At 40.9% G+C, this 16,257-nt stretch overlaps 1 protein-coding gene across 1 annotated transcript in view; it reads right to left on the bottom strand.

The window, feature by feature from the left end:
• Positions 1–11,866, bottom strand: part of NGF (nerve growth factor) — an 80,243-nt gene extending 68,377 nt beyond the window's left edge. The window contains exon 1 of the mRNA XM_051992936.1: positions 11,698–11,866. The gene's annotated coding sequence lies outside the window, so the exon portion shown is untranslated. The remainder of the gene's footprint in view (positions 1–11,697) is intronic.
• Between the last annotated feature and the right edge of the window lie 4,391 nt (positions 11,867–16,257).

The following is a 16,257-nucleotide window of genomic DNA, read 5'->3' as shown; positions in this document are numbered from 1 at the left end:
TTTCCATTTCACTGATGAGGAAAGTAAGTCTAAGAGACATGAAGGGTCACACAGCCATTTGAATAAGGATTTGAATTCACATCTCTCTTCCAGTCTAGCACTGTATATGCTATGCCAACTAGCTGCCACAATGAAGGTAAAAGAATGAATGAAACAATTAAAAATATATTTGTTAACTGTTTACTATATATCAAGCACTGTAATAAACCTTAAGGATACAAATAGAAAAATTGAATCAGTTCTTACCCTCATGAAGCTCCCATTCTAGTTTTGAGAGACAATGTATAAACAAATTTCAGATGTAGCAGAGAGAATGGAAAGATCCAGAAGTCCTAAGGGCTCAGTAGTAGGAGAGATGGCAAAGTCCAGATCCTCAGGCTTTATCTTTTGGGAGTGATCTCTTTTTTGATGAAAAGTCAACCCATCCTAGAAGCCTTTATAGAAATCTGAATTTGGATATAACTGAATAATACATAGCTATGCAAAGAGATGTCCATGTTTCTCAGTTCTTTCTTTTTCCTTATCTAAACAGGCAATAGCTTTCAGACAATCACACACTTTGGACTATACAGATCAGAAATAGCAGATATCAAATACTGAAAGAATAAATATCTGACAAAGCTGCTCCCTCAGAAACAAGCTCTATCCAGGAAATCATATAGAAAATATAATCACAAGATTCACAGCTGATCTTCCTTTTTTTCTTTCCTCCCTTTCCTCTTCCTCCTCTCTGCTTCTCTTCTCTTCTTCTCTCCTTCCTTCTGTCTCTCTTTTTCTCTTCCTTTCTTCCTCTTTCCTTCCCTCCCTTCTTCCTTTCCTTTTTCCTTCCTCCTTTCCCCTTTCCTCTCTTCTTCTCTCCTTTCCTTTCTTTCCTTCTGTCTCTCTCTTTTTCTCTTCCTCCCTTCCTCTTTCCTTCCCTCCCTTCCTCTTTCCTTTTTCCTCCTTCCCTTTCTTTTTCCTTTCCTTTTTCCTCCCTCCCTTCTTTCTTCTCTCCTTTAATTCTTTACTTCCCTGTCTATGTCTCTTTGTCTTTTTCTCTCCCACCTCTCTCCTTTTATTCTTTCTCCTCTTCCTTCCTCCTCCTCCTTCCTTTTCCTTTCCCTCCTTTCCTCCCTCCCTCTTTCCCTTCCTTTTCCCCTCTTCCCCTTCTTCCTTTCCCCCTCTCCCTTCCTTCCTTCCTTCCTTCCTTCCTTCCTTCCTTCCTTCCTTCCTTCCTTCCTTCCTTTCTTCTTTCCTTCCTTCCTCCCTTCTTTCCTTCCTTCACAACTGCGTGACTTTGCTTAATATCCATTTGCTTCCTATTCTGAATTTTCCAGTTACAGAGGAGATGATTTTTCTTTGGGAACCTATATTGTAAAGTGCTAATGTGCTTGACAGGACAGTGAACTGCCACAATCTAATAATAAACATTTAAAGAAAAGAAAGCTGAATGAAGTCCAGAACACATTGAGAAATATTAAGAACTATTTTGGTGACTTTAAACTTTATTTTTTTAAAAACCCACCCAGGGATTGGGGGAGGGGAAGGATAGATTTCTGGATTGTCTGACCAATTGGCATATAGGTCAAAGGCTCCTTTCAGTCTTCATTTTCTGAGAAGTGTGTCTTCTCACTTTTTTGCACATCACAACTCAAATCTAAAATTAGGGTTCTTTTCACTGGAGTGTGTGTGTGTGTGTGTGTGTGTGTGTGTGTGTGTGCGCGCGCGCGCGCGCACGGGCACATGAGTGTGTGTGTGTGCCTATACACGCGCATGTGCACACATGCCCTGGTTTATTATAGGGATGTTTTTATTTCTGTAGCCAATAAAGATACTAGCTTGTAGGAGGATTTGTGGTTATCTGAACCAAATTTTGGTAGGGGGCAGAAAAGGGGGAAGAAGTGGAGGAAAGTGAAGTTCAGAATCAGGTGGCTGGTTGGTCTCAGAGCTGATGGATGGCCCACACAATGACTTCACTCCAAGCAATGTGAAAACTAATTGAGAAAACATGTTCCAGTGATGTCTTCATGGAAAAATCCAGATTGGGGCATTTTTTTTATTCCTTTAGAATTCCTTGAATATTTGTTGTGCGTGTCTCTACAGCCTCCTGGATCATTACCCCATGCTTACTGAGAAGGACTAAGATTCCCTGCTTTATCTGAAGTTAGGTCTGTGAGGGGTGGAATTCCCTCAGAGGACTAATGGACCAGTGGTCAGAGTACGGGGCAGGGACAAAGATAATCTGCCCTTTTTTGCTTTTTCTATAGAAAGAGAGAAGCAAAAGCTAAAGTTCCTGGAAACTCATTCTCTCCTACATCCGTCATGGTTATTCTAACATACATATCATGCTTCAGTCTAATCAAAAGAATACCATTTTTTTCCTTTCTCTATTAATTTTATCAAAATCTTGTTAACCATTCAAGAACCATTTCCTCCATGAAACCCTCCCCCTAACAATTCCAATCAACTGAAGAGATGCTTATTAAATTCCTCTAAAGAATCAGGAACTTAATTGGTGCCAAGGACACAAGGGAAACAGAGACTCAGTCCCTGACTTCATAGAGTTCCATTCTATTGAGAGGATATCTCATACTTCTAGATAATTATAATCCAGGTCATAGAGTAGATCACTATATCAAAGAACTTTTTATAAAGTACCTACTGTGTACCAAGCACTGTGTTAAGTACTAAGGATACCAGAAAGAGGCAAAAGACAGACTCTAGTCATAAATTCCTTAATGGAGAAAACAATATGCAAATACAAAGGAAGTTATATACTGTTTAGGATAAATACAAAATAAGCAGCAGAGGAAAGGCACAAGAATTAAAGCTGGGGAATTCAGAAAGGACTCCTTGGAAGAGAAGAAGGGAAAGCAAAGGAAGTAAGCCTTTATATAGTATCTATTATATGTCAGGTACTGAAGGGAATAAACTTTTATATAGTATCTACTTTGTGTCAGACACTGAAGGGAATAAACATTTATGCAGTACCTACTATGTGTCAGGCACTGAAGGGAATAAATATTTATATAATACCTACTATGTGCCAGGCACTGAAAGAAATAAACATTTATATAGTACCTACTATGTAGTAGGTGATTTACAAGTGATTTACAAATATTATTTCATTTGATCCTCACACCAATCCTACAAAGTAGGTATTACTACTATCCCCATTTTACAGTGGAAGAAATTGAGGTAAACAGATTATGTGACTTCCCCAGGGCCATACAGCTAGTCTGTATCTGAGGCTACATTTGAATTCAGGTATTCTTGTCTTTGGGTCCTGTGCTCTATTATCTGTGCCACCTACCAGCCTCAGGAAATAGAAATAGCACCTGAGTTGAGCCTTCAAGAGAGACAGGAATCTTGAGAGGAAAAGAGGGGTAAAGGTTTTATTCAAGGTGTGAGAATGGCTTATGGGAATGTACTTTATAGAGGCATGTAGAATTCTGAGAACAGTATGTTTGTCAGTGGGACTTAGTGGGAAGGAGTGTGAAATAAAGCTGGTGAGGTGAATTTGAACCAGAATGTTTAGAACCTTAAATGCTAGGCTGAAAAATTATTTCCCTTATTCCAATTTCTATAGCTCTTAGTGACTGCAGTAGGCAACATCTCCCTTTCTTCCTCTGTTTAAATACTTTCTAGGTAGAGGAAACAGAAAAAGAGGACATTTTATGCAGGGAGTATAGCATGAGGGAATAGATGCTTGGGGATCTTCATGAAGGCACAGGAATGACTAGGAGGTATATAGCAGACAAGTAGTTCTGAATATAAAGGTAAATTCTTTTAGGACAGGAACCACGTCTAATGTTTCTTAATATTTCCAACAGTAACTTGAATAACACTGAGCTTTTAAATAGGTGCTCAGTAAATACTCATACAGAAGCATGGAGTCGATTGATAGAAATACAGTCTGGGGGCCTGGGATGATGAGTATTTGCCTTTTCTGGTTTTTTAAATAGTTCACCCTTTGTTTTTTGGTTATCATCTGTCAATTAAGAATTACATCTGAGAGCAATGGAGATAATTATTTTATCATTGCATTTTATACTTTGTAAAATAAACTGCTTCTTTCTATCTACGTTTATTTCTTCCTATCTTTTTTACCTCCCCAAAGGTCAAAAGGAAATAGTCATATTGTTGCATTGGGTAAGGAACTAAAATAAGATGATAGAATTTGGAGCTAAAAAAGATCATGGAGTCCAATACCCTCCTAAAAATACCTACAAATGCCTTCAGTCAAAATCTCAACTTTCAAAGAATTCTGTATTGAAAGGATGATGTTTTATCATTTCCAAAATAAAATCTGGGGCAAAAAAAAATACATCTGAACATCCACTGATCTTTCACCCAGATGTCAAGAGGCTTGTAAAGATTATTTAAAGTAGGGAATGCAAACCAACCAGGATGTTAATTGTAAAATGTTAAAATATACAACTGGGTAAATAAAAATGATTTCTTGTGCCAGAAATACCAATAGTAGATTTGTACAAATTAGGGCATCTAAAATGGAAATGAAACTGGAGAGGAGAGGACAATTGCCCCAGGACTTAATTTTAAATGGAAAGATAGATCTAAGAAATGCAAATGGAGTGTACAATATGTTAGAAACCTGTCTTTTAATTCTTATTTTTTCTCTAGCTGAATCTTCTATCCCAATCACAGAGGTTTGTCACTACTCCCAACATATCATTTCCTTTAGTGGATAGAATGCAGGATCTGGAGTCAGAGATTTGGATTCAAATTCTTCCTTGGACACTTATCTCTATGATCTCTTGATCAATTCACTTTGATTCTTTGGACCTCAGTCTCTTTATAGGCAAAATGACTGGAACTGTTGGCCTTTAAAGTTCCTTCCAGTGATAGATCTATATCTATTCTTTAATTCTTTCCCTTTCCAGGTACTACTCATCCTTTAGCCTTTTGAGTTATAACAAATGTAAGATCCAAGCATGTGGAAGTGGGGAGGGCTCAGGAGTGACTTGTCCAAACATTACATTTTACACAGGAAAAAAAAAACAGAAGCCCAATAGCCTCCAAATGTGAAATAACCTGCCCAAAGTATTATAGTAGATCCAGGATTTGACTCCAAATTCTATTTCATCATTCCCTATGCTATTTAAGAGCCAAGACCACATCCCTAGCACGTAGCACAGCTAGCTAAATAAATATTTTTGGCACCTGTCAATCTATGCTTTTTCATCTGAGGCTGTCTTTCCTTCAGAAAAATCAGTAAGCATTCATTGTCCCTTGCTTGATTAGCAGGCAATTAGAACTACCTTGACTCACATTTCTTGAGGGTGAGGTGAGGAAGGGGGAGAAGGGAGGGCCGGAGACAACACTGGCCTATTGGCTTATTATCCTTGATATTTTGATGAATCTGTGATCTCACTAATGTGGGTCCTCCCTCTAATGATGCAGAACATGAGCCATCCACGTCCTTTCATTCTGTATGACTGTGTTTATATACTCCCATATATCTTCTGCAGGTGGGTCCACCCAAAATTCTGGAGCCCTTTTTTAGTTCGTGGGATCCCAGTTTTAAAACCAAAAGGTCAACACTCTCTTTTTGCATGTTTGGGACCTGAAGTCCAGACAGCTGAGGAAAGAAGGCAACTAAATGAAGTGACAAAGTCAGGATTCAAATGTAGATCCTCCTTGCTCAACCCTTGTGTTCTTTCTACTGCACTATGTTCTCTTGACACTGAATGGATACCAATGGAGCATGTGAGCTTTTTTTTACTCCATGACTGGCCCACTTTCTTTTCAGTGATATACATCTAGGATATTCTTTAAAAGCTTAACAAATGCTTTTCATTCATTCATCCTTTATGTGGCTTCTCTTGTGAAATTCTTGGATGTTAATATTTATCATCATGGGTACAGAAAGGCTGGATCTTTTGATGCAGGTTTTTCATTTCTCTTGAGAGAGATGGGCATTCAATGTAAAGAATGAGATACAACTAATTCTAGATGGGGAAGTCAGAAGCAGCATGAAACATACCAAGGCAATTCAGCACATCTGTAGCAGATAGCAAATATTTTGTGGTTACTTGGAAACGATCATGTAGTATAATGGATTGTAAATTTCTTTATAGTAAAAGGCTACTGTGGTAAATTTGGACACCAGAGCCCATTCATTCATCACCACATCATAGTCAGGTCCTTCTATTTCCAGGGTTTTTTTTTTTTTTGGTTTTTAGAAAAGACCACTGCTGACCTCTAAATCTCTCAACTTCTCCTTAGCGGAACAGTAAATTTACAGGAAATTCTAGTTTCTGACTATGAATCCAAAGACAGAAAGGAGAAGGAGGAAGAAAAGTAAGAGAAGAAAGAGAATTTATATACTACAAAACCAATTAGGTTCCTGGATAAATCAAAGCAACTATATAATTGGGTCATAGCTAACAGGAGAAAATGTGGTGCTGAGAAAAGAGCCTTGGATTTGGAGGCAGAAGTTATGGGTTCAAATTTCAGCTTATTATTTATATTGTCAAAAGTTGGAATGGAAAGATCTTGGTCCAGGGTGGGGGTGGGGATGGGGGAAAGACATTGCTTGATAGAAGCAGAAAGAAACTCCTGGGACAAGACTGGTAACATTCTGCTACTGAAGCTGTCACATGAACAAGGAGCCTCCCATTTTCTGCAGTTTTTGTTTTATCTCAATAATTGCTTCAACATCCAGTTCTACCTTCCTTGTCCATCATTATCTTCTCTTCTTTGTTCTTAATAAATATCAGATATCTTCTGTTATTATAAATCTCATTCCCCAAAACTGTATTCCTTTTATTCCTTTCAAAGAAAAAGACTCAAAAACAAGTCACCCATTCTTGCTCTTCTGAGCTATTCTGAGAAAGGCAGTAGATAGGTAGAGGATGCATCACTCTCAAGCAATTTTCTAAACATCTCTTTTCATTGTAGAAAAGCACCTAATTTGAAAACTAAATGGGAAATTACATACTCTCATTTATTCTAACAGCTTATGCCCATTTTTATTCATGTTTTGTAGAGATGTATTAATGTTGTATTAACTGGCCTTGATGGTAGGGAAGGTTCTACTTGGCTGATGACTCATAGGAGGGATCACCTGGTGAATTTAGAGACCACTCTCTTCATTTAAGAGGTGAAAAGGATATTTCCCAGATTGGGTAAAATAACTTCCTAAAAACACAGAGATAGATTGGGACTCATGCCTTCTTCCTACAAGTCTTTCTTCTATAAATTCCACAAATTTTGAAAAATTTCCTCTGTGAATATTGATGTCTATCACGGTCAATGTGGCCCATATAATTCTTATAACTACAGCATTTGACTATCTTTTAATTGGTGAGGAAACAAGACACCATTACAATATATAGTCTCTGAAAACAATCTAAATCCACATCCAAATTAGTGCTCATACTCATTTGTTAGTGATAGTCATTTAAAACTGCTTGGGGAAAAGATTTCTTCTGGACATGAGTTAAGTATGTGAATTGGTAGTCTGTCAAATTAATTACCTTATTGAATAAATGAATACAAAAGTCACAGGTACCAATAGGCTTAGTTCTGGGGATACAAATACTATACCAAAAGTAAGAGAGTCTGTCCTCAAATAACTTACATTCTAACTAGGAATATCCTAGGTGGGTGCTTTATTTTGGGAAGTCACAAGGCAAATGATTGACAAACCCTTTCCGGAATGATAGTATTGGTAGTACTATATCCAAAGTTAGGGGGTGGAACTCTGGGGAGAGGGAAGAGGGAAGAGTATATAGTTGAGATCTGGTCCTATCAGATGTAGATAGCTCTAATCAATCAGGAATCAAAATGGACAGCTGGACAAAAACTGGGCATCTGGATTGAGGCAAAGGCAAAGAAGGTAAAGTGAGATGGAAAGACATGAACATGAATGGAAAGAGGCAGACTTGGGCTTGGTTTACAGAAATGTGATTTGGACTTCTAGCAGAGTCATAACTGTAATCAAGACCAAATTCAGATCAGAGGATAGAAGTATGTATGATAGATATCAGAGGTATAAGCTATATAATTGCTTGACTAGTATATTATAGGAAAAAAGATTAATAGGGGGAGAGTGTTATACATTGGACAAGATGGCTTCTGAGGCCCTTCAAATTCTATGAGTCTGACTATAGTGTGCCTAGTGGTTTGTGGGTTGAGAAGGAAAGTGTGAGAAAGAAAGTGGATCCTCAGAGAGGGGCAATATAATGACAAGATGCATCAGGCAAGGATGAAGTGATTGTACTACAGGCTTAAAGGGTAGTGAAATGAGGCACAAAAAGGTAACACTTCTCCATGTTCCCATCCTAAGGCAAAGATTCATCTGTCCATAATAGTTATGGCTCTAACCATAGGTCCAATCATTTAGTAACCTTCCAAAGCAGATACAGTACTTACCATGACAAATGAGGGAGCAGAGCCCTGTTTCTAATGTGCAAGGAGAAAGTTTGGTGTTAGCAAAAGAAATTCCTTTCGTGAAATCCTAGTCCCTAGATGATTTTCTACAGAAAGGTCTTGGCTTCCAATGCCAGTTTTCACTGCTCTTGATTTCGGTGTCTTCTTGGGGACACTCCTCTTCTATCCCCCAGAAAAGAAGCCCTTCATATGGTGATAAGAACTTTTCATCCACTCCTTAGCAATGAACCCTTCATATAGGGATTAGTGTAATGGAGTGGATGAACTGATTTTTCTGTAGTATTTGCTCTGTGATAGAAGCCAAGTGGCCACTGAAGCATTCTACAGACATGTTGTGAGTAATGCTTGATAACCAATTCAAAGAGCAAACTTCTCATATTTTTTTTCAGTAGTATATCCTCAGAAACCATGAGAAACTCCCCGCAGGCTTTTCCCCTGCCCTCCTGGAAGCTAAGGGCCTTCCTCTTGCCCTGACTCCCAATTCCATCTGAGTCCAATCCTTAAAGGATTAGGTGGGAAGCAACTGCATCAGTCTGGGTCTGGAACCTGCCCCTGCTCCACAGGACTCAGAATATTTGGGGTGGAATAAGAAGAGTAGGGATGGGAGTTCCATTTTCCCAGAAGTGATTAGGAAAAAAGGATAACTAGAGATACCTTAGGTTAAGGTAAATTGAAAGAAATATGTATGCCTATTGTATTTTGAAGGGACTGGACAAAGGAAGATACAGCATTATTCCTATGTGCCTAAAACCCTGTTATGTATATGTGTGTGTGTGTGTGTGTGTGTGTGTGTGTGTATGTGTGTGTGTGTGTGTGTATGTTTAAATTTTACAAAATCAACTAGTCAGTCAATAAGCATTTATTAAGGACCTATTATGTACCAGGGATTGTGCTAAAAAAAAAAGCATTATTATTTTCAAGGAGTCCACACACTCTAGTGGAGAGAAAACATGAAAAAAATTATGTCCAAATTAAGATACCTACAAGTTCAACAGAGGGAAGAGACCAAGCATTAAAGAGAGTTAAGAAATTATTCTTGTAAAAAAATAGAATTCTGGTTGGGACTTAAAAGAAGTCCTTTAAATGGACTTAATGGAAATAAGGAGGCAGTATTAGACATGAGATAAGTCAGATAAGATGCCTGGAGTTTGAAACTGGAAAAGACCTTAGAGGTTTAGTTCAGTCCCTACATTTCATGTGAGAAAGCTGAGGACCACTGACTTGAAACGGCCTGCTCAGGATTATCCAGGTAATAAGTGTGAGGGATGATTTTCATAGCACCAAACTTCCTCCTAACTGTTTATAGAATTCAACTGAACTACCTCCCCCACCCAAAGAAAAGAAAAACAAGGAGAGCTTATCAATTTCCCCACCCCCAATTTCCCTTAACACAATCCTTAGGTTTCACATCATCTTTTAAGGACACCCCATCCATTCCAAAGCAGCTCTCCATCATCCATTTTATTAGTAATTCACCAGTATAAAAATGTAGGGAGTATCAATAAGAATTCAGTGATTTGTTTGAGGAAAGGTTGGTAATCAGCCCTCATTTCAAAGCAGGCCCCTGAGATTTACAAAATATTTGAAACTTTCATTTTAATTCAGAAAAGGGAATACATTTTCCTTCCATGCCAGTCCCTCCTATCTTTTTTGCTCTTGGGTGTTTTATTTTCATTTTATTTTTCTGCTGACAGACAACTATCACCTTCATCAATAGCCCCTGGCTAGGAAATGAAATGTGAGTTGCCTATATTGATACTTGGCAATGGTAGCAAAAGAGGCCTATCAGGTTGGTTGAACTTATTACTCATTTGGGAGTCTGAGAGTTCACCTGACAAAGGGAGAGAGAGAGGCAGAATTAAGGAAAAGACTATAAGATTAGGGCGTTGTCCAGTCTCTGGCACACGGTAGATATTTAATAAATGTTTATAGAATTGAATGGGACCAGAAATTCCTCCTCCAGGGCAGGTTGGGGGGGATGTTTCCAGTCTTTGGATAGTCTTGGTTAAGATTTTCTGGAGAAGTTGTTCTGAGTTCTTGACTATCATTCATTATTACAACCTCGCTCCCAGTTCCATAACTGGGAGTCCTAAGTGGGAGATCATGACATACCGTAGTGAGTGAGGGTGCATAGAATACAGGCAGAGCAATTGCTATAGCTCTTTCCTTAGGGATTTCCTTAACTTCAGATCACATATTGACAGAGTAGAATCAGTGAAGATTTCACTTCTTTTGTTTCCAGCTGGGACGTGTACTTCGTTTCTCTTAATACCCCAAGCACCCAAAAGGCTTTGCTGTAATAGACTTTAATGCCTGAAACACCCATAAATTATCCTCCAAACTGTTACAACTTCCAATCTGGAACGACTTGGAAAAACCAGCCCGGCAAGCAGGATCTTTTTTTAAATCTCACTTTTTAGGAGCATAGAAAGTCAGAGCAGCAAGCCCTTTTCATCATAATCTGGGTGTTAAGTTCTTAAGGAAAAGAACAATCGGGATCAGCCCGAAGTAAAATACTGTCGGGTATCGTTTCCTGGCCCCTGAAGTCTTCTTTCTCTCCCTCTTTCTGTCCTCCCTGATTTAGAAGGTGGTGCCATCTCAGCCAAGCCTCCACTGCACCTGGCAACACCCGGCAGGGAAGGATGTCCCAACAAGAAGGAGCTGAAGCCTTAGCTGCCTCGGCCGGACACCTGAAGGTGCCCGTGGCGTTTTGAAAACGAAAAGATTGGTGCAGCCCAGCCTCCATGCCAATTTCTTGACAGTGGGTACATCGGCGTTCCCATCCCTAGAACGCAGCCTTTGACCTTGGGCACCACTAAAGTCCGGGAGCTCTCGGGAGAGTCCCGAGCTCTCAGTCCCAGCTGCCGCGTGGGGAGGTTGGAGAGGGACTAGAAAGTGAGTGCTAAGCCGACTTCTGGGCTTGGGGCTGAACTCTTCCCCTCACCTGGGGAGCCCCTGGGACCACGCTGTCTTTGGGCAGCAATGCCTCTTTCAGGATTCAGCCTACTGTGGTGCACTCGCGTGCCAAACCTTCGTACCTGACTCTCCGGAGCTTTCTGCATGAACAGAGTCAGTGGCCCCTGCCCCCACCCCTCACCGATTCCTCCCTCGCTTTCAGGTTTCTCTCCCCAGGCGCCGCGTACCCTCAGAGAAGCCTTCCCTGGCATTGCGGGCTTCCCCGTGCGGAGCGCAGTGAAGGCGCACAACCGCGGAGCGATCGGAGCCTGGCAAGGTCCGCGTACCCCCAGCCCAGTCCGGCTCCACAGCCGCGCTCTTGGCAAAGCCGCTTGGGACACTCACCTCCGGGCTGCGCCTCTGGATGCTGGGAGCCTAGGGGTTGCCCAGAGGGTCGGAGATCTCGCTGGACCGGCGTCCGTAGACACTCTCCCAGGCGGACACAGCCATCCACCCTGCCCCAGGTCCTCGCCGTGTGCGCCTCTGCCCGTGCGCTGCAGTGCCCGTGCTCTGGGGCAGTCCTGACTCACTCGGAGCTCCGCTCCCCTCGGGCTCGCAGCGCTTTCTGCTGGAGTGGCTGCCTCACGCTCTCCTCCTTAGCATTTTTTTATTTTAGTCCCTCCCCTTTCAAGGCTGCTCAAAACCTCCTCCCCCCCTTTCCTGCCCCCACCCCCACCCCAGCACCTGCTCTGACTGACTCCGAAGAGCCGTCTGCTCCGCAAAGGAAGCGTCCCTAGACTAGTCCAAGGTGGCGAGACTAAGAGAGAGATCGATCCCAGGCCAGTGCCAGGCCCAGGAAGCTCCGGAAGGGCATAGACTGCCTCTTGGCAGCACCTCAGGCCGTTGTCTCTAAGGAAGGAGAGGGGCACCGGCTGAAGGGCTGCACACAGGTTCGGGAGGCACCCAGACCTGGGCGCTGTGTTTGAGGGTATATTCTTTTAAACTCCCAGTCCCCTGGTTGCCTGCTCCCTCCTGGTCCAGCTTACTAGCCCTCGGCCACAGGAACCTCGAGGGTGGGCATATACCTCTCCGCACCCTCTCTGATTTTCGTGGATTAAGAGCTCTTCTTCCTTAACCCGGCGGAGCTGACCTTAGGAGAGAGAGATCCTCAGGTGCGGACCCCTGAGAAGCGTCCCCGCTAAGCGGGGGTCCCAAACGCGGGGGAGGGGGCTAGCCGGGACCATAAAACCTGTGGAAGAGAGACCCAGAGTTTGGGAGAAACATCAGGATAGCCGGCAAAGGCGAGACTAAGGGCTGGCCGCGGTCCATTTACACGGCCGATGCCAAGGTGGAGCGACGATGTTCTCTGCCTCCAACTAGAGTGACACCCCCTCTTGGCGCGCGCGCGCGCATACACAAACCCCTAAGACCGTGCCCTAAAGCCCAGTAACCCAATAAACCTCTCTTTTGACCTGTTCTCCACGGTACTTGCCAAATTTTTTTGGTCCCTTTGTGTGTGGAGCGTCCTTGGTTAAACCCTCAATTTATGCCCTTTTGAAAGCCAAGTTGGAGAGGGCTTAATTGGTTGCCCGGGCTCAACAAAGCCCCATGTGGCCCAGCCAAGTGTCACAGACGATGCCAGAGGCCTGATGGCACATCACCCATTGCTGTGCCAGGTTTTCACTAGTGTGCACTACTGAAGGGTCAGAGTTATCAACCCCTCCCCTTCCGTCTTCCTCTCCACCCACCGCGGGGCCCTTGTATTTTTTTTCTAATTTTTGCAAAATCCTATTCTGTCCTGGCTTTACAGACTGTTAGATTGTGAGATTGTTCAGTGGATGGGGCAAGAAGAACACTCTCTATAACCTTGTTGAAGTACAGCAAAAAAGATGCTCTAATTTTAGTCAAATATCCTCCCCTCCATTCCCACCCCCACCCCAGGTGCTTGTAGGTGATGGAGACACCTTAGATTTATCTCTGGCTTGTTCTCTGCCAAAACTCTTTACTTGTCACAGCCTAGTACAAGCACCAGGTACTGAACACAAAGGGAAGATGTTTGCTCTGGCAGACTAAAGAAGCTGGGAAACTTTGAGACCTTACATAAAGGGACATCTCTGTGAGTCCACCTTCTTCAGGATTTAGTCAAAGATGACCAGATCTATCCTAACTTGTCCATCTGTGAGAGCTGAACCCAAGAGCCTCTCCTGACAGCTGGCAATGTTGATGAAACAAGGAAAGCATTGAGGTAGTGACCAAAGCCCGAAGGAGGACTTAGAAAAGCAAAACAGTATTGTGTCCAGTAGCTAGAGCCTTGAATTTGGAATCAGTTCAGGAGCCTCGGAGTGCCTTTAGGGTAGCAACTATTTAATGTTTTTCTTTGTATTCTTGGTGCTAAGCACTGTCAGGTGGTAGAGTGGATAGACAGCCTCAGATACTTATTAGCTTTGTCACCCTGGGCAAGTCATATAACTATTTGCTTCAGTTTCCTCAAGTGTAAAATATGGATGACGATATTAGCACTATCTCCCAAGATTGTGGTGAAGATCAAATAAGATAAAAATTGGGAAGCACTTAGCCCAGTGCCAGGCACATAATAAATGTTAGTTATTTATTTAAGCAGGTATGATGTACTAGAGACTATAAAAAACAGTTCCTCTCCTCAAGAGTATGAGGTCTTTGTTCTAGCCTCATGTTATGCTCCTTTATTAAATAACATTCCATTTCCCATCCCTATGTGTTTGCCTGAGCTATGACTGATGCCTATAATACTTTTTCTCATCACTTCTGCTTAGCACGACCCCAGCTTCCTTCTGAGCTCCGATAAATTGTGACTTCCTGTGGGGTCTGTTTTGGTTTCTCTACCTTTGCCTCCTTGGGAAATACTTTCATTTACTTGGCATATGTCACTTTCTCCCCCCTCCCCCCAATTTCATTAGGGAAAAGTCTATTTTGTTTGTGTATTTGTATTTCCAGTGTCTAGTACAGTGACTAGACTCTGGAATAAAGAAAAAAAATTAGACCTGTGATTCCATTGCTATAAGGACATGATGAGGGTTTAATAAATTATTTTTGAATGAATTAATGAATGAGTAAAAACCCTTACATTCTATAGGAAGAAACATGTCTATAGATAAAATGATCTAAAATAAATACAAATTGATTTCAGAAAGGGAATAACAATTGGGGGAAGCATTAGAGGCTTCTTGTAAGAGAGAGTATTTGACATTAGCCTTGAAAGGAGGTAGAATTATTGGATGGAAATTGATTGGGTCAGAGTTTGGGACCCTGAATCTACATCCTAGTTCTTCTTTTTTCTGCCTTGTGATTATGGGTAAGGCATTTAACTTGTGAATCTCATTTTTGTAATCTCTAAAAATAATATTATCTTTTAAATTACTTTCTAGCTTGACTGTTCCATTGCACAGCTGGGAAAATTAAGACATTGATTTCCTCCCCAAATTCTTATATTAAAAGAACTAAAACCAGTCTTTCCATTTACTTAGTATGAGTGTACTGTCTCTTAGAATCCTAGATTCAGAGCTGGGGCATTGAAAGTATCTATTCTGATTTGCTTATCTTACAGATAGTGAAATCACAAACCAGAGAGATCAAGTGATTTGCCAAAAGACACAGAGGTAGTAAAAAGTACAGAGTGGGCATTTGAAGCCAGGTCTTTTAACTTCAAATCCAGTGCTCTTTGTGCTGCACGTTAGTGAATAAATAAATTGCTTAGTGGATAATATTATTTCATTTAATCCTTTCTACAACTCTTTGAGGAAACAATAGTGCAAGCATTATTAATACAAGGTTACAATTGGAGAGAGTGTGACATAATGCATAGAGAAAGTCAGCCTCAGAACTAGAACTCCTCCCTTCGACCCTTACTGGCTGTATGATCCTGAGCCAATCATTAACCTCTCAGTATTTAGGGGAATTCACTAAGACCATCAGCTCCAGAGAAGGTACTGTTTTATAAAGGAAGAAGGAATTTCTCATACCAGTGAAATCATGGGTCCTGTCCTTATCCCTTTACAAGTGAGGAACGATCCTCATGGAGGTTAAATGATCTAAGACAGTTTCTTAAACTGTAATTCTTGAGCTCATATGTAGTCTTATAACTTAATGTGGTGGTTGCGAAATTACGATTTACTTTCAATAAATGTTTAATTTGGATATCTAATTTATATATCTAGGTTCCCATAAAAATTTATTGGGCACAAAAAGTCATGAATGGAAAAAGTTTAAGATACTCTGATAAGTTTCCTTACCTATTGTATGACACTCAGGTACTCAAAAGTGTTCCAAATACAAATCCATTATCCTTTTTATTAAACCATGTGGATGTACATGATGAAAATGTTAATGGAGATTGAGGCAGATGTTAAACTATAGTATCTTCATTTTTACTTAATTATCATGATCATAATAAATCACACTTATGCTATACTTTAAGATTTTCTCAGTTATTGCTCACAACAACCCTGAGAGGTATATAATACAAGTTCTAGATTTTAAAAATTCAAAGACCATACCTAAGTTGATGCAACTAAATGTTAGAGTCAGGATTTATACCAGAAGCTTCTTATTGTCTCTAGAATCAAATATAAAATCCTCTGTTTGACTTCAAAGCTCTTTATATTTAGCCCCTCTCCTACCTTTTCAGTCTTCTCACACTTTACTCCCAGCTATGTATTTCTCTATTCAGTGACACTGGCCAATAGCTGCTCCTTTAATAAGACATTCTGTCTCTCAACTCTAGGAATTTTCTCTACCTGGGATGCTCTACCTCCTCATCTTGGCTCTCTTAGCTTTATTTTATTCCCTACTAAAATCCCACCTCCTGCAGGAAAACTTTCTCAATGATTCTTAATTCCAGTGCTCCCCCCTTTTCATTATTTCTCATTTATTTTATAGACATATATGTATATGTATACACACATACTATATATATATATAGACTATATA

This window comes from Antechinus flavipes, chromosome 4, assembly GCF_016432865.1.
Source record: "Antechinus flavipes isolate AdamAnt ecotype Samford, QLD, Australia chromosome 4, AdamAnt_v2, whole genome shotgun sequence".
Lineage (NCBI taxonomy): Eukaryota > Metazoa > Chordata > Mammalia > Dasyuromorphia > Dasyuridae > Antechinus > Antechinus flavipes.
Note: the sequence above shows the minus strand (reverse complement) of the source record. Positions and strands in the feature narration are given on the sequence as shown.